We start from the raw sequence: 19,586 nt of genomic DNA, 5'->3' as shown, positions 1-19,586 counted from the left end.
ATAATAACCAACGTTTATTGAACTTTTACTCTGTGCTACACCGCTAGCATCAATTATTATTATATTAGTATTTTGCTGCAAAAAGCGTTCTTGTTTCCCCTCGGTCCACCGCTGGGAGAGAGCTCCCGGGGGTCTCCGAAGCTGCCCCGTGGCCCACCGCACAGGCTCCGGCACCAGCCCGAGGGCCCTCCGAGGCCGCCGGGCTCCCAGGCGCGCCCGCGGGTGAGCCTCCGGGAGAGCCCGGCGCCCAGCCCGCCCGGGTGGGTCGAGCCTGCGGAGGGGAGTCGGGCGCTCGCGTCCCCGGGCCGAGGGGCGCGTGGGGGCCCGGCCGCGGTTCGGCGGGGAGCGAGGAGCCGGGCGCCTGCGCGGGGAGTGGCCGCGAGGGCTCCGGGCTGCATTTTCGGGAGCCGCGGGCGCCCTGGGGCTTCTCCGGGGCCGTGCGGGGGGGATGCGGGGCCCGGCGGCCGGAGCCTGGGCCTCGCGGTGCCGAGAGAGGCGGGGTGGCCGGCGGCGTGCGAGGCCGCGGAGCGCGGGCAGCGGGCGGTGGACGAGCCTCGGGCGCGGGGACCGGACCTTGCGCGGCCGGGAGCCCGGCGCAGGCTGGGGTGCTGGCGGGTCCCGGGGGCGGAGGGCGGTCGAGAAGAGGGTGGCGAAGTCTGTGTGTGGAAGAGAGGTTGGAGGGTGGTCGGAGGCTGGAAGAAGGGGCGCCCCTGGGTGTGTTCCTTCCCCACACTGGGGCGCACCGATCTGGGGACCGCCAGGGGCACAGCATATATGCGTTAGTTATTCTCTTTCCGTTTACCAGGTGAGGAAACTGAGGGCAACCTGAGGTTATCTGGCTTCTTACCATCCAACAGCGCTGCTTGCACAATATTGTGAGGAATATGGTTGAAATTTCTGGATCTGAGCCTTACTCAATTTTTGACAGTTTTTGAAAAAAAGTTATGAAATTAAATCTTGGTGGTGAGGTAGCCAGGTAGCTGGCCAGGAGGAGATGAAGGGAGAGTCCCTTCTCAACTTGTTAGACTGAGTGGTAGAGAAAAACGATCTGAAAAAAATGAATTCATCTGTACATTCATCTATTCAACAGATGTTTGTTGACTGTCTGCTACTGAGCAAACATTGTCAAAAGCCCTCAGTTTAGTATGGGTAGATGAAAAATAAGCAAATCCTTAAAATATGCCATAGCGTGGTGAGTCCTGTAATAAAGGAATTACAGAGGCACCGGGAGGATATGCCGGGCGGTGGGGGGGGGGGGGGGTAGGAGAGCTGGAAGTTATGCAAACTAAAGGAAAGCTTTTGGACTTAAACTGGAGGTCAGGGTCCTATGAGCTTTCTCAGTTGCCTACATTTAATGGTAAAAACAACTTAAGCTTGTTAGTCTTCAAATATGTGATTATGTTATACTTTATATGGATACTTATGTACGTACTGTCATCCTATTCTATTGTATCTCTTACAAAATACATAGGGATAAGATTACTTAGAGGATATTTAAAGATACAGCTTTCTTTGCTCTCATTAAAATATTCAGAATTAGGGGCACCTGGGTGGCTCAGTGGGTTAAAGCCTCTGCCTTCTGCTCAGGTTATGATCCCAAGGTCCTGGGATCGAGCCCCACATCGGGCTCTCTGCTCGCCTGGGAGCCTGCTTCCTCCAATCTCTCTCTCTGCCTACTTGTGATTTCTGTCTGTCAAATAAATAAAAATCTTATATACAAAAAAAATATTCAGAATTAGAATGAGCAATGTGCTTGAACGGTTGAAAACTTTGGTTGGTTTAATGCTTTGGGATAGGGTAATTAAAGGACTGGTTTTTAAGTTAAGCTTATTTTGATTTCTGGGTCTAATCAAAACAAGATACTTCGAAAAGAGAGAGAGTTCCAATCGAAGAAGTGTTTATTATCAGGATTAACTGAATTATGATTCAATTTTTAAAAAAATTCTCGAGCACTATGTTCAGGTTTTTCTTGAAATTTAATTACTAACTTTCCATCTTCCGTGATGTTAATAAGTCATTCTTGCAAACTCTTTGGAAGGTGTTGCAATTTGTAAATTTTTAGCAATTGGTTCAAACCTATGCATAGTCTTTATCTGGGAAACTTTAAATAGCCTAGGAAATTCTGTTTCTAATTTTCTAATATGTAGATAGGAGAGTTTGTTGTTTTTTTAAGTGAGACACATTCACATTATTTTCAGCCATCACTCGTTAATGATGGGGAAATATTTCCCCAACTATATGAGTTATCTCTTGCTGTGTAACAGACTGTCCCCCAAATTAGTAGTTCTAAACTGCAGACGTTTATTATCTCATCATTTTTCTGGGTTAGGAATCCAAGACTGGTGTAGCTGTGTTCTTTTTGTCTTAGGGCTGCAACTGAGGTGTTGGCCAGTCCCCCATTCAAGGCTCCACTGGGGGAGAATCTGATTTTAAGTTCATTTACATGCCTGCTGGCAAGCCTCAAAACCTGAAGTTTTTCCTGGAGACTGGTCACATGTGCACTGTCTATGTAGTAGGTACCAGGACTCAAGACTCCCAGAAGGAAGGCAGGAGTTTAGCATAGACCATATCATTTGCATAACAAAAGATTGAGAACCTCTGCTCTAGGTAATTTGTAGCTATTGAAGGAGAACATGAAGAGATTTAAAATTTAAAATGCTGCTTGGGTAGCAGGGGTGGGGTGGGTGGCTTGGAGAGTGGGAGCCTGGAGGCAGAGAAAGCAGTAGTTCTTAGTTCTCTAGTGGGACAAGAAGTAGCAGGAGGTTGAACCATGAAACCACTGCTGAGCATATGTTCATAAAGGCAGTATAGAAAGAAATCATGTCCTCTAAAGGAAATCATAATTCATATCTAAAACATTTCAGATCTGGGGCACCTGCGTGGCTCAGTTGGTTAAGCATGTGCCTTTGGCTCAGGTCATGGTCTCAGGGTCCTGGGTTGGAGCCCCGCTTTGGGGCTCAGTGCTCAGTGGAGAGTCTGCCTCTGTTTTCCCCTCTGTACCTCCCCTGGCTTGTGCACGCACTCTCTTTTTCTTTCTCAAATAAATAAATAAATAAAATTTCAAAACAAAACTTTTCAGATTTTTTTTTAAAAGATTTTATTTGTTTATCTGAGAGAGGACAAGGAGAGGGGTAGAAGGAGAAGCGGACACCCTGCTGAGCAGGGAGCCCAACATGCAAGTGGCGGGGGAGGCAGGTGCTTAAGGACTGAGCCCCTCAGGCACCTTAGATTTTTTTTTTTTAAAGAGTGTCCTCTCCTTTATTATTATTATTCCTGGAGATTGAAGGTGGAAGAGAGGAAGAGATTAAAAAAAAAAAACGAGTTGTCAATATCTTAAAATGAGTTGTCAGTATCTTGAAGCGAGTTGTCAATATCTTAAAGAGTCTAGTAATATAGTAATAGAAGAAGGGTATTTGGAGAGAGAGGTTGTGGAGTGGTATTGGTGCCCCAAATAAATGTGCAGCCTGATAAACAGTTTTCTGGGTTGGGAAATATAATTGGTTTGCGTTCCACATCTGGGCCTTCTGTAAAAAGGGCGAGGTATTTCTTAGTTTCATTTTTTTCCCCTTCTCGAGTTTTAATTTTTCTGTGCATCACGCCCAGCGTTGTTTGGTTTTCGTCTAGGTTGAGCTATATCTGCTGCCCAGTCTCTCATTTCCCTCAAATCATAAAGTCCCACGTCTGGGGTGCTTCCTACCTCACCCAGCCCCTTCACGCACACGTCTCATTTCGTGGGTTCCCCGGCACCACCCGGACGGTCCGCGCGAGCTGCAGACGTCCTCCCCATGGCATTGTCGGCGGCAGTGGCTTCGCAAGACAGCGGCCCCCGAGGTCCCCCTAAGGGGGCAAGAGGGGTGCAGGGGCCCTGGGCGTCCTGCTCCAAGTCTCGTGGAGAAGGGCGGCAGCTCCCTTTCAACAAGGGCCTCTTTCAGCCCTCACACAGTCTCGTGGTTCCCAAGGCCCAGACTCGCGAAAAGGATCCAGAAACAACAATCTGAACCCGCTGGCCTTTCCCTACTGCCTCCGTAGAGGCTCATGTTATTCCTGCGCCCCCGCCAGGGCACCCTCCCGGGGAGCGCGGAGCCAGCGTGCTGGGGGAGTCCCGGCTAGCGCTGGAGCTGGCGGCTGCTCCCCACCCCGGGCCCTTCTCACTGCCGGCACTGTCCGGGCCCCAGGGTGGGCCCTGGGGGTGAGGGGTGGGGGGCTGTGAGAGACCCGTCTTTCTGAGGGGCCAGTGTCCACCGGACATGGTGGATGGTGCCCGATGAGATTATCTTGACGAGGAAGATTTACTTTGGCGCTCAGTGGCGACCAAGGGAGCCCTCCCACTGCAATTATTTTCAACTCGGCCGGTGTTAGACCTCGACAGCAGAGCTCCTAGGACGCAGGTGGAAGAAGGTGTTTGGGGAGACCCAGGAAATCTGACCTCTTTTCCACAGCCCTGTCTTGGGAAAAAAGCTTTTGGTTGGCTTACTGGTCTGCCTTCAATCTCATGTGGTAATTGTTGGGGCACTGGGCATCTCATGCAATTTTCTATTTGAAAAACAACGTAAAAGTTTACAAAGAGAAGGGATTTTTTTTGTTTGTTTTTTGTTTTTAATTTGAGGTACAGGCACGAGAGATTTTTCTCAGACTCTTCCCCTAATCTGTCTTCTTCTTGAGCAATACTCCACAGCTGCAGTGTGGGGTTGGGTAGAGCTGGATTGTAATCTCCTGCGGTGATTTATTAATCGTGTGACCTGGGCACATCTCTTCTCTTCTCCAGGCCCTGCTTTCTCATCTGCAACCATAGCTGCTTTATCATAGGTTGGAGTTCCTTAATCAGCAGGGATGGGAAGGAATGAGTAAAGTTCTAGAATAGTGCCTGTCACGTCGATCGCACTTGTTAAAGGAGAAATATTATTTTACTCTCGAGATTGTCACCAGTGTGGCCTCCAGGGCCTTCGTGGAGGAATGAATCAAGGTTTCTTGAAAGGGATATGTGTGTGTCTTATGACCTGAGTAAGGAGCATGACCAGCTTAGTCAACAAGTATTTATATAACAGTATCTACGGACAACACCGTGCTGCTGTATTAGAGATCATTGTCCAAAAAGCAAAAACATAAGCCTTAATGACTTCTAGCCATTACAAACCTGCCATCCTAGGTGACAAGACATGTTAGCAAAAACATTTATAAAAGTATAATTTTTTAAAAACCCAGGTAGGTTTGCAGTTCTTTAGCTCTTCTAATACTTTTTAGTAGTGTTTTTTTTAAAAAAAAAAAGGAGTTCTGCGATTACTCCTAGATGTCTCTACCTTTCAGTGATGGAGATGAGGCCAGTAAGTCACTTCTGGGGTTTTGAAGTTATTTGGGTTTGGGGCATTCACATTCCCATTTACTGTAAAGGTGAAGCCAAGACTGACTCAGACCTGATCGAGACACATAAACACGTGAGCTGGAGGAGCGTGCACCATAATTTACGTCTGCCTTCTAATCTGATCAGCTCTCTGGTTCTTGTCCATGACGAGGGCACTAAGGTGTTCTGGAGAAGTTTGCAAAGTCCCTCACTTCTGCCCTCTGCTGTGGAGGGGTCCCTCTTTCTGCTGCCTCCTACTGTCTCACTTTGCTGTCTGGTCAACTCTGTAGTCTGCCCGGCACCCCACTGCCCTTTAGAACTCTTTTCCTTGAAGCCTTTCCAAACAGGTGCCTATCTTTATATAGCTGAGATGGCCTTTGTGTCTCCATATCCGTCACTGGGTGTTTATGAGAATTTATCCCATCTCCTCCAGGAGGGCTGGGGAGGCCAGGGATCTAGGGCTGCTTTTCATGTAATGCCCCACATTGTTATGGAGTAAACGGATTTCAGAGACAATAGATAAAGGGCATGTTGGGGAAAGCTCACAATGCACTTCTTTTGTTCTTTAGCTTAGCGGTTCTCATCTTGGTCTGATGTCTTCCTGTTAACGAAATACTCATTAGGCAAGGTTCTGAGTTTTTCTGGCAGGAATGTGCACAGGTTTGGACTGGTAGACGGTTCATAGACTCTAAGGAATTTAAATGTCATGGTGCACTGAGAAAGTCAGAGACAGGGAGTTAGGAAGGCCTGAGGCCGGAACCAGGCCCCTAGGCCTCGGTAAGGCCCTTGGGAAGTTCCCTGTTGCTCTCTCCATGGATGTGGGACAGGTGGCTGGAGCTGAGCGCTCAGGGGGTGCTGGGGGAGTGGAGGAATGACAAGTGAGAGTCCTTACTCCCCTTCCAGTCCTATTCGGTCTGTAGTGACGGTAATTATTACCACTTGTTGAGACCCTTTGTCTACATGTTGTGCTATTTAAACAAAACCCACAACGTTACCTTATTTAATCTTCATGAAACATCTGTGAGGAATTGCCACAGTTTTACGCAAGAGGACACAGTAGCCTAAGGTCACACAGGTAGTAAAGCGTACAGTCTGGCTGTGCATCCAGGTGTGTCTAATCTTAGAGATTGTGTTAAGGCTCATTCTCATCTGTTTATCTGTTCATTTTGACTTTTGAGCTTTTTTTTCTTCCCCCACTGGGAGGGAGGGTAACCTAACCTGTGTTAGCTGATGAGAACTTGCGTTCTGCGTTGGGCTTAATGTCCTAGGTGGGTTCTTAGTACGCATTGGCCAAATGAATGAGTGAGCTGTTCCAGGTGAGGGGTAGTAGGAGATGGAGCTGGGCTGAGCCGTGTCTGGGAAAGAGCCACGTTGAGGGGTTCAGAGGAAGGCCTCTCTGACTAGCTATGTGATCTCAGGCAAGGTACCTAAACTCTGTGGGCCTCAGCGTATTACTGTGCAGCATAGGGGGCTGAGGGACAAACAGTGTGATCGCTCTGATGCTAATTCTTATGAGGCATAGGGAAAAGTCTACATTCCTTTGGGCATGTGTGTTCACAGTCAAAGAGGGGAGGCAGAGTCAAACACACATGCCTAGGATTTTCCTCTGTTTTTATCTCAGAGACCTGTATTTGTGATTTATGGTAAAGCTCTTTTCCTGTGCCATTTCTCTCATTGGACAAAGAGATACAGCAATATTTGCATACTTCCTTGCTTAATATATTTGCTACGATTCTCACGGTTTCATAGAAGAGAAATTTTTAGTAGTAATGTGACGAGGCTTAATGATTGTAAAAAGTCGTCCCTAAATATCGTCTAGTGAAAACCTTTCTCAACTGGGAAATGCTGAACTGTGATGGCCTTGAACATTCTGGTTTAACACAGATATTTTATTATTTATTGACTTATTTATAAAGATTTTATTTATTCATTTGAGATACAGAGAGAGAAAGAGGGCGAGAGAGAGAGAGAGAACATGAACGAAGAAGAGAGGCAGAGGGAGAAGGAGGAACAGACTCCCCTGCCAAGCAGGGAGCCCACTGCGGGCCGATCCCAAGACCTGAAGATCATGACCTGTGCCCAAGGCAGGCGCTTAACTATCTGAGTTACCCAGGCATCCCAACACAGCTATTTTAATATCCTGAAAATATCAGGGCTTGTATCAGTTAAGAAAGGCTTCAAGAGCATCAGATTATTCAGATACAACACATAATTACCCAGGTCTACCTTTAATTGAATTCACTGACAATTCCTTAATTGAAATCATTAATTACAACATTATTCTTGTTTTATAGAATAACTTGTTTCAGTGAGAAACTAGATTTCAGAGAGAGGTGAACATTAACATCATGTAACCACTTGGGAAGGGCCAACTTTGATTTTTGATGGTCTTGCCTATTTTGAGGTCTTTTTCTGTGATTCCGATGATCAGAATATACACATTCCAGAAACAAAATTGTCCTTGGGGGTGATGTGAAACCATTAGTGTGAATGACCAGGTACAGGAAGAAGAGAGACTATGTGTTATTTAGAATGCATCAAGAGGAAGACATTAGCGGATTTAATGAGGAAGAAAGCAGACACAGCAGCTGAGTGACTTACACAAGACCACACAGATAAAAAGCGGCAAAATTGAAATAAAACCCCAGATCTTTTGAGCTTCTCTTTAAGTAATTGTTTACTGTACCACACCCGGACATTGGTCCCTATTTCTCTGAGGGCTGACAACCATTTCTTGGATTTGCAAGATTTAGACAGAGGAGAACTTCATTGCTTAAAAAGTTAAGAATTAGTCGCTTCACCCACTCATGAGAGATGATTGGAAAGGGCCAGTGCTTTTGAGAAGTTGGGTGGGGTAAAAAGCTATGCTAGGTGACCTATGTAGCCCAGTCTTTCTCTTCTCTTCTAGTTTCTTGGGTCCGGAGGTATTTTCCTATGTCTCCCCTGCATTCTTACTCCTGGAAGTTGAGCTGACTTCGTCTCTTGCTGCTGTTAGACGTATCCCCCTCCCAAACCTGGTTAACCCCAGGAAAGAGCTTTAGACAAAGGTACCTATTGGAACACATTGTTTTGGCCAAGTTGTCTTCATAGTCCCATTTGTAGGGGACAGGTTATCTTGGTTTCTTTTACAATTGGTTTGGAAGCTACTTCAGGTGCCCTTGTCCCTCAGCTCTCCAGGGTCACTTTTGCCATCAACCAAATATTGAAACAGGTGGAACTAGCCACTAGTAATGAGACCCATGGTAAAAGAAAGTGACTCAGTCCTGGCAGCTCAAGTCAGGTTTGAAAGAGATGACCACGGGCGTCCGAATACCTCCTTGTGACTTTTACAGCAGAGGGCCTTTGACTGGTTTCACCCCCAAAGAATGTGCCATTCCAAGGTCATAGATGCGACTGGTTCATTGTGATGAGATCTACCCACCTGCAGTCTTCTCTCACAAAGCCACCTGCCCCGAGTCAGCTGCTGGAAAACCAGGTCTCCGGGCTCTTGCCAGAGCAACTCCAGCATACGGGGCGTGGGGACGGTGGGAGCTCAGGTTCGGGCTGACGTTTAGGGGCAGGTGCAAAACTCAGGGCTCCAGTGGGAGATTCAGATGAGGCCAGTGGGGAAAGACGTCTGTTAGAAAGTGCTTCCGTTTCTCACTTTTGCTTCGTTTCCTTTTGCTGATCTATTTGCAGTCATTCACGTGTTGCTCACTGAATGTCCCCCAACACACACAGTCCTATCTGCCTTGCTTTTCTTTCTCCCCAGGCTCAGCATGCCCTCTGGGTCACATCAACCCACACTCCAAAAATTTTCTTGGAAATTGTCCAGGTAGTCAGTCTATCCTATCCAACTGGGCACCGTGGCTGTAAAGGAGGAATAATCCAGTGGGAAAACACCCTATGGTATGAAAGAGACATGAGTTCTAAGCCAAGTTACATAAGGTCATAGTTTGTCTCCTTTGGGCAAGTCACTTCATTTCCTAGTACCTCCAGTTTTAATCTTGGGTGATAAAGAGAAGATGCTAGTCCCCTCCCTGTGTACTGAGATGCTGGGAAAAGTAATAAACCAATGCACACCAATCCAAGACCTCCTTTGAAGTAAATCCTATAGAAAGTCAGTAAATTGAGGTTATTGTCACAGTGATGTGAGTAAATGTACCTGCTCAGCTAGTCTCAACTATATAAACACAGGGGGGTTCAAGAGATGTGTTTTTCTGTTAAAATAAATGGCTGACTGCCACCCTCCCCGTTACCCCTTATCTTCAGGGTGTGTGTGCATTAACATTTTTTAATTGCCCAATTCCTGCTTGTGAAGCTTTTGCTAAAACCAGTAAGTTTAGACTATCTGGGGAAAAACTGTATCCTCTTGTTATTGATGTTTTAAAACATGTAAGTATTTTGACCAAAATGCTAAAGAACAAAGTCAATTGTTTAACTAAAAATGCAGAATGTAAATATTTGTGGAGGTATTTTGAGTATCTATTTTCACAATCTCAATACTTCCTTGCAAATGTTTGAGAAAGAGTTAGAATATGGCTCTTTGAAAAGTGTGGGAAATTAAGGATGAAATAAAAACTTGACCCTAGACTTCCTTCCTCAATTTTGAGTGAGATCTCACTGAGGTTCTCTTATAATTGGATGTGGACTTCATTAGTTTTGAATCTGACTTCATATTACTTATTTTTGGAAACTATTAATTGCATGTTAGTAGAGACATGATTTACAGATTTATAGTAGAGACATGGGTATATAGTTCTTGGAAAATTAAAAAAAAATGTGCCTATCATTTTATTCCTTTTTGCATCCATTTATTCCCAGACTCTGCAGATCAATTTGAACTTCATAATTTTATTAGTCATTCACTTTCTTGTTTGAGCTTTTGATCATTTATTCCTTTATTAGGTCAACTATTCATTTATTTATACGTCTATCATCAAATATTCAATGACCTGACCATATGTGCCAGTCAGTTTTAGGTGTATTTATATTTTATCAAAGTGTGGGTTTTTATTTAGCAATTTCTTTAATAGTAGGCAAACCATTTTTTTTTAAGATTTTTATTTATTTATTTGACACAGAGAGATCACAAGTAGGCAGAGAGAGAGGAAGGGAAGCAGGCTCCCCGCTGAGCAGAGAGCCCGATGTGGGGCTCAATCCCAAGACCCCAGGATCATGACCCGAGCTGAAGGCAGAGGCTTAACCCACTGAGCCACCCAGGTGTCCCAACCAATTTGTTTTAAAGCACATACTGAACACAGGAGAGACATATGAATGTGCCTTCCTATGGTAGTAAGGGAATGGCCACTGCTGAGATGGAGCCCAGTTACGCGGACACCAACAGAAGCATGTTGTGGGCACTTGGTCCTGCTTATGGGTGTTTTCCCCTCACAAACTCGTTTCATCCTAACAATGACTCTTCACACTCTCATTTTAGAGGGGACAAAATGGAGGCAAAAAGCCTCAGTTTTGGTAGTGTTCTTAGAGTTACAGAGCAGTTAAAAAACTACTGGATTCAGAAGAAGCATACTGGTGCCTGGGTGGCTCAATGGGTTAAGCCTCTGCCTTCGGCTTAGGTCATGATCTCAGAGTTCTGGGATTGAGCCCCGCACTGGGCTCTCTACTCAGCTCAACAGGGAGCCTGCTTCCCCCTCTTCGCCTCCCTTTCTGCCTACTTGTGATCTCTGTCTGTCAAATAAATAAAGTCTTAAAAAAAAAAAAGCAGCAGCATATTACAAATCTTAAGCTTTTCTGTGGAAAATTAAAGTAGCAAAGTCATGTAAAGTGATTACATCTCAATAACTGTTTAAAAGACTACAAAGTCATTATTTTTGTGACTGCACCAAGTAACTGATTTAAAAGGTGGCTTCCAGGGGGGATTTGAATCTGCCATCCATGAGCAGTGGGAGCTGGGGTATGTTGTTTCTCTCCCCTGTGCCTCTGTATTCTCATCTATAAATTCAAGAAAGGGATTATGAGCATTAAATGAAATAATAAATATGAATAATTCAGCATGTATCTGCACATGATAAACAATAAATATCAGCTATTTGTTATTACTATTAATTTTACTATAAATGTATTTCCTCTGTTCCCCACAAGAGCGGAAAAAGCTGATAAAATAGCAGATGAAATTAAGATAAAATTTTTGACTAAAACAAAGTCAGCAACTTTGAACCTCATGCAACTGAAACATCATATTTTATGAAATTGATAAATTCCCCACAATATATCATACAAGGTACCGCAGTGCCCAAATTTTATGATGCCAAGAAGCAATTTCTTGTGCAAGAATAGAACGCTGAGAGAATAAGTGATTTTTTGCAATTCAGTTTGTATTTATCGAGCTTCTGCATGTTGAGAACAGTGGTGGGCACTGCAGGGGGTAAGGCAGGTGACTCAGGAAAGGGAGCCCAAGGATGGTTCCTCCACTGCCAAGCATACAGTTTTATGGCTACGGCAAAGCACATACAGACCAAAGATTACATAGCAAGACCTGACAGACGGGGAAAGTGAGGTAACCATAGCTTTAGAACCAGAAGGGAGAAGCTCTGTTTACAGAGTCTTCCAGAAAGCTCCAGGTAGGTGATGGGACCACTTTGAGTGGCAAAGAAGTGAGAAGTGCATCAGAATATTTGAGCAAACTATTAACTAGGAGTCCAGGAAACTTAGGGGATTTTTTTTTAGAAGATTTATTTACTTATTTGAGAGAGAGAGTGCAAGAGAGTGCTGGGTGGGGGGGAGAGGGAGCAAGAACCCAAGCAGAAACCTAAGCAGAGCCCCACGCAGGGGCTCCCTCCCACAGCCCTGAGATCGGGATCCTGAGATTATCCCCTGAGCCGGCCGCTCAACTCACTGGGCCACCCAGGTGTCCCTAGGAGACAGGTTTCAACAGCAAGTCAAGAAAGTGAAATCTGGATGGCTTAGTCAGTTAAGCATCTACCTTTGGCTCAGGTCATGATCCCAGGGTCCTGGAATTGAGTCCTACATTGGGCTCTCTGCACAGTAGGCAGTCTGTTTCTCCCTCTGCCTTCTGCCCCCCCCCCCCCCCGCTTGTGCTCTCTCTCTCCCTCTCTCGACAAACAAATGAATAAAAATATTTTTAAACAATTTGAAATCATTTCACTTTATTAACATCTTTGAGCTGAGAATTTACTTGTTGAGATTTATACAGCCCTGGGGTAGGGGGGGAAGCATGGGCTTTGGAAAAAGATAATTTGGATTATCTCCGTCCTGCATTTACTAGCTGCATGACTATATCAATATATTTGGCCTTCCTGGGCCTCTGTTTCCTCCTCTGTAAAATGAAGAAATTTCTTGTTCTACCTAAATAGCCCGTTAGGAGGCTCCAGGGAGAGGAGGGGTCTAACTGTGCCTCAAAGCTGCCCAAAATTCTGTGAGTGTAGGGATTTTTCAACAGTGTCTGTTTTTAAAGGTCCTACCTCTTCCTAGCTCCGCACCCCCACAAGCTTGAAAAGTATGTGTAGCCTAGATAATATACAGAACAAACTTTCCCTTGTATAGCAGTCCCCCCCCCCCCACCATTAAATACTTCTGAGTTCCTGGTAATTCTCTTGTCAACCACTTCCTTTTGTTGAAATCTTGAAGTAGTCTTGATGTAGAAAGTGGCCGTTGGTGCAATGGTGAATGAATGGGTTTGTTAAAATTACTGCCTGATCTTCGGAGAATGGTGGTCTCTTCTCATTCTTTGCCAGAGTTTTTAAGTCCCTCCTGGTCATAGACACTTAGCCTTAAATACTTTTAATTGACCACGTCTTGCTGTTCTGTCTTTCTAGCTTGCCAAATAAGCTTTCCTAAATATATCGTCTGATGACTCCTCCAGCTTGTTATGCTTTCAGTTTCTTACATCTTGCGTTATTTGAAGATGTTTCTATTTACCTAATCTCTAAGCAGGCCCAAGGGAAAGCAGGCTGCCTCCAGGCTCCACACACGCTGTCTGCGTTCATTGGCCAGAAGGGATAAGATTCACTTCCCTTTATTCATCACACAGGTCACTACATTTCTGACTCAGCTGCACATTCCTTCCTCTGTGATACTCTAATTTGAATCTTTGCTACTCTTGATGCCCCCGTGGGGGGGGGGGTTAGTTTTATTTGTCGTTATGTTCTTTTCTGTTTTCTTCTCTTTGGAAAGTCTAATACCTTGCCCCTATTTTAGTCTCCAAAAGGAGTGAAAAACGAATATAAAATGATCTTCAGGTTATGTGACCATAAGGTTAATTAGTACAATGGGTATTAGTCCACATGGCTGGAGGGTTGGAGGAAGTGTGAAAGAAGCCATTAGTGTAAAACTGTAGGAGCGCCTGGGTGGCTCAGTCATTAAGCATCTGCCTTCAGCTCAGGTCATGATCCCGGCGTCTTGGAATCGAACCCTGCATCAGGCTCCCTGCTCATGGGAGGCCTCCTTCTCCCTCTCCCACTCCTCTGTTGTGTTCCCTCTCTTGCTGTATCTCTCTCTGTCAAATAAATAGAATCTTTAAAAATAAATAAATAAAATTGTAGTATATGTTTAAAAACAAAGTTATAATTTTCATCTTTTCCTTATTCTTTGATGTAATTTATCTTGTACTTCAGGGTTAAAATGTATCTTCCTATCCTGAAATCTTGGATATTAACCCTTGCTCCCTAGTCTTCTTTTTCGGGATACCTGACAGCCAAGGCAGAGGTTGAATTGACCAACATAGGTTAGGCACCCTTGGCTATTGAAAGAAAATCTTCCTGGGAAGATAAGGATTAAAGTTTTAATTGTGCTGCGTTGTCTGATCTACCCTCCTTCTTTCCCTCCTCTGCCTCCCCCTTTTTCCTCTTCCTCACCTTGTTGCTTTGCGATGCTCTTCATACCACTTCTCCCCTGGCCCAGTAGGATCTAGAACTCCAAGATGGCGTCCTTCTGCCTTACAGTGCTCTGGGCAGTGTTCCTGTCCGCCCCAGGTGGAGTGGTCTGCAGCTAGAGCTTTCTCCCCAAGCAGTCAGGCTGCCATGAGCACGATGTTTTGGTATGTTTGCCGCTTCCTGTTGCAGAATTTGGGAAGTGAATCTGGTAACTGCCTGAAGTGAAACACTTCTCCTTACTGTCTACAACAAAGAGAAGTTACATGAAATTGATGCAGATTCTTTGGAGTAAGGTTAAAGCACTGTGTTTTAAGGAGGCCCCAAGGAGCAAGGCAAGAACCTCAGCTTCACCCTCTGAATCTGGCTACACGACTTACTGTAGCCTGAGCTTCTTCTGAACAGATAGTATCTTCCTTGCATAGTTGCTGTGAGAAGGCAATGAGGTAATTTAAATGAAATGCCAGGTGCTTGGGAGGCACACTCAGTAAGCGGTAGCCATTTCTCTTGTGGAAAATATATGTTGTTTTGTATCCATGTTGTAGACTATGCCTCCTGAAGTTTATTTTTTGAGCTGCATTTGTATGATTCATATTTCTTTCTTTCTTTCTTTCTTTTTAAGATTTAGTTATTTATTTGACAGAGTGAGAAATCACAAGTACGCAGAGAGGCAGGCAGAGAAAGACAGGGAAGCAGGCTCCCTGCTGAGCAGAGAGCCCGATGCGGGGCTCGATCCTAGGACCCTGAGATCATGACCTGAGCTGAAGACAGGCTTAACCCACTGAACCACCCAGGCTCCCTGTATGATTCACAATTCTAACATAGCCTTGTACTCTGGGTAGGTGTTTGTGTCCACCTTCCCCAGCAGAAGGAAAAATCCCTGGCAGAAGAGAGGTTTGGTGTCCTCCTTGTTCTGTGGAGGTAGAGAAGCACAGGGTGCAGGGCCTAAGAGTTCAGGCCGGAGCTGGGCTGGCTGGGTTCCAGTGCGACTCCTTGACTGCTAGCTGTGTGACCTTGGACAAGTTGCTCTGCCTCTCTGTGCTTCAGTTTCCTCACCCATAGAATAGGGATAATAACGTATACTACCTCAGAGAGTTTGTAAGAATTAAAAGAAAAAAAGTTCACTAGTAAGGACAGAGGCTTAGGAGAGTGCCTGGCTTGAGGTTTGCTGTTACTAGTCACAACTCACATCGGACTGCCTGCCTCATGGTGACTGTTCCCTAAATGCAAACTGTAGATGAGTGGACGGTTGAGGCTCCCTCTGTCCCTGTGCTCTACAGGGGCCCTAACTCAAAGTGCGAACTGCACATGCTGATAAGAGATAAGGAGTATTGAGTGGAACATAGGCTCCTGTTCATGGGGGAGCATTCTTGGGAGGCGGGACCGTGACTGGGACCGTACAGGCAGAGTCCAGCTCATCAAGTGTGCCTCAGAGCATTCACTGTTCCCTTCAGCAATATTTTGGACTGTCACCTGCAAATGATTGCAGCCTGGCCTCCAATGGGGCATTCAGGTCTCTGGGAGAGCTATCCCATTTCTCCAGTTCCCGGCCCTCCCCACACAGGGCACCTTTCCCCCCGCCATGCTCCTTCACTTGGTGAATTCCTACTTGCCCTTCAAGTCTCAGCCCAGCTGAGAATCCTTTTAGGAAGCCTTTGCTGGCCTCCAGCAAGCTTCTGCAGGACCCTCTATTTCCCTCTCACTGGGTACCCCAGGGTTCCTGGCCGTATACTTTTTGGCAGTCAGTTCTGTGGGGACAGGACTGTGTCCAACTTGCTGTGCTATATTTGTAACTCTTGGCCTCTGGCATAATAGAGTCTAAAAATATGTTTCACAAATGATACATGGAACACTAGAAAGTGCTATTGGACGTAAGCAGTTTCTAAGAGACATTATCCTTGCACTCAGTAAGGTCACCATGCCGGGGGTGTGGTGGGGGTGGGTTCAGGAGAACATAGCTTTCATGGGAACATACCCATGCATTTTACAACTACGGAAAGTAACAAGTAGGCAGACTCGTAACACCCGATTTAGAAAATAGTCTGATTATATGTAGAACTAACTCAAAACCTCAGTGTTCAGCTTAGAGTAGACTTTGGAGATACAAATTGAATGGGGGGATTCAGCACAGATAAACCACAGAATAAGGACTGACTAAATATTGTACATATTTTCTTGTAATAGCTATTCTTTGCCTAGTTATTGATGGTCCATCTAAAGGAAGCAGGCTCGGAAAGTTTAACCCATCGTATTTTTAGAAGTACTTGAGTGAACTCTAACAACTCCTTGAGAGTTACGGCAACGTCCAGGACATTTTTTTGTCTTTGTTGGGCATGTGATATATTACTGCCTGCTGGGTCCAGTGTCTTCTAAGGAATTCTGCAGATCAAGTGCAGGGGTGTGACGGGAGACTTGTTCTGAAACAATCATCAGCCTGCTTGAAACAGTAATTAAAAATATTCCTAAGTCTGCTCAGAGTGTTGTCCACAATGCTTGCTACACATCCTAGAATTGTTTCCATAGAGTGTAGGCTCATATCACCCTTGACACTCCCTAAAGGCGTCATATCAGGTTGAGTGGGCTACCTGTATGCCTTTCTAACTTCCACAAGAATATTAAAAAAAAAAAAAAAAGGGTGGGGGGGAGAGAGAGAGAAGAGAAGGAAATCCTTGTTGATCTTTGATCCTGTACTTATAATGCCTTTTATACCCCCAAAGTATTGATAACTTCCCGATAAAATGTGAACTCCCCCATAGGGGGAGATAAATGAAACTTTCCCATTCTTGTTTTTCTTCCTCAACTGGAGGAAAACAGAAAAAGAAGGACTGCTTTTGCTTTGGGATAGGATTTATTTTTGGCTTATTTGTTGATTTGGGGGCATGTTACGAGCCTGTTAGGAGAGAGGAAAGCGCTGAAATCTGTAGGACGAGGCTTTTCATCCTGCCTCTGGCACCAGTCAGGCACACATACTGGGGTGAATCCCCTGTCCACATGATGGGCAGTTTCCCCACCTGAAAGGCAAGGAGAATGTATTTACCTCATGTGGCTGACATCTGCATTCAGCACAAACTGGTCAACAAGAATTTTAAAATCTGACTACAACTTGCTTTTTTACATACATCTCTGTAGAAAGAAAACTGGGTTTGAGCCAGAACCCTAGAGTTTTGGTTCAGCTACTTCTTAGATCTCAACAAGTTAACTCAGAAGCAGAACCATGACCTGGAAGGATTTTGAAGGATCATCCAGTCTGGCTCCTTTGACTTACAAATGACCAAACTGAGGTCCAGAAAAATGCCAGGCTTTGCTTCAGGCCATGTACTGGCCATAAATCAGGAGTCAGGGGGTGCCCTGTCCCAGGGTTCCTGCCTTTGGTAAAGAGCTATGCTGATTTGTCATGATATCATCAATTTTTCCTGGTGTCTACCTAATTTGATAACTAGAGTGCCAAAAAAGCTACTCTAGATCAAAACAGGAAAACGGCAATAATGAGTGATCAAGAGAGAATTACAGACTGGAGAGCCTTAGGACTCAGGTGTAGTCAGAAAACAGGCGGAGAGGTATAAATATCAGAAGGACTTAGACACGGACTCCCAGTGCTAGAGCTCCTGATTCCCCATCAGTTCCTTCCCATGACCCCTGCCTCAATCTGGTGGGAATCGGAAAGGCACACTTACCTCTTGTTGTTGAAAACCTTCACAGTGGGGGCACCTGGGTGTCTCGGTGTGTTAAGCCTCTGCCTTTGGCTCAGGTCATGATCTCAGGGTCCTGGGATGGAGCTCCGCATCAGGCTCTCTGCTCAGTGGGGAACCTGCTTCCTCTTCTCTTTGCTTGCCTCTCTGCCTACTTGTGATCTCTGCCTGTCAAATAAATAAATAAAATGTAAAAAAAAAAAAAAGATTTAAAAAGAAACTTCTGGGACAACATAAGTTAACATCTAAACATAAATTTTTCTACATCCTTCTAAATAATAGGAACAGTGACAAACTGCTACCAGAATTTTCAGCGTGTTGTCAAATGGGATTTATAAACCAAACACACCTGTGTAATCAGCACCCTGATCCAGAAATAGAACATTATCCGCATTCCAGAAGCATCCCGTATGCCCCCACCATGTACTACCTCTCTCCTCACTTCTAAGAGCATGCATTCGTGTTTTTTCCCCCTGTTTTTATACTTGAAGTATAAATGGAATAAAACAGTACATATTCATTTGTGTCTGGCTTCCTTGGGGGAATATTTTGGTGTTGGCTTAGTTCCACGAGAAGTAGGATTCCAAACTGGGGGGCCGTCCGTGGACAGAAAACGTCTTCTGTGTACTACAGCCTCATTGTCATGATGAAAAGCTGGTGTCAACATAGCGGTTGATTAGTAAGAGTGTGTAGGTGTAATGGAGTTGAAACTTATCCTCGTTGCCAAGATTTTTGTACCTTACATGATTCATTTTACACTAAATTATCATTTTAGTTAGGCCAATGGATGTAAGTAGTACAAAATTGAGGAAAGTGAAAAATAAAACTCTTTCTCTTGTGTGTTTCCCTTGAATTTGTTACTTTTAAGCAAATTTTTGGTTCTGTCGTATGTTCAGAAGAGACTAATGAATTTTCTAAGTAAGTAATCCAAGTAAATAGAAACTCTTAAGGATCCCAGATGACTCCGTCTTAGTTATCTGTGGATTCTTATGGTCTAACTAAATGACGGGTGCGTGGTAGGGATCCAATTAATGATGGCTGCTGGAACAAATCTATAAACGAATGGTTAGGTCAGTGAAACAAAGCAACATAACTTTCTGATTCTGGAGAGTATGTGTCATCAAAGGAAAGAGTGGCAGTAAGAGCCTTAACATTCCTTGTAAATACTGGAAGGCTGTTGTGGAAGTCATTTTGCCTTTGGTATCTGGAGACAAGCAGCTGTTATTCTCTAGTCCCCACAGTGGGAGAGACTGCTAAGACTCTCCTGGAGTCCCTTTTCCTCTGCTTGTCTGAGTAATGGGATTCCTGAGTATTAGCAAGGCACACAGATACTCAGCTAGACACAGTATTTCACCGCATTCCTTGTAGCGACAAAATGAAGTTCTTGCCAATGGGGTGTCATCAGAAGTGATGTGGCAGCTTTTGGAAGTTTTTTTTTTTTTTTTTTTTTTAAGAAACATTTCTTCTGGTGGGGAAATGGTAATAGGATAGTTAAAGGGAACCCAGAGAGGAAAGACACTCATTGGTAGCAGAGTTTCCCTGCTTGTCCCTGTTCTGTTGGGTGAGAGAGACACAAGCTTCTGTGTTATGAAGACATTATATCTTAGAGGATCTTTTTTTTTTTTTTTTTTAAGACCTTAGCATGTACCCTAATTAATATAGAAATTGGTACCAAAAATTGGTGTTATGGTAACAAAACCTAAAGTAAGTTTGTGGATTCAGGTAGCA

The sequence above is a fragment of the Mustela lutreola genome, chromosome 8, assembly GCF_030435805.1.
Source record: "Mustela lutreola isolate mMusLut2 chromosome 8, mMusLut2.pri, whole genome shotgun sequence".
Lineage (NCBI taxonomy): Eukaryota > Metazoa > Chordata > Mammalia > Carnivora > Mustelidae > Mustela > Mustela lutreola.
Note: the sequence above shows the minus strand (reverse complement) of the source record.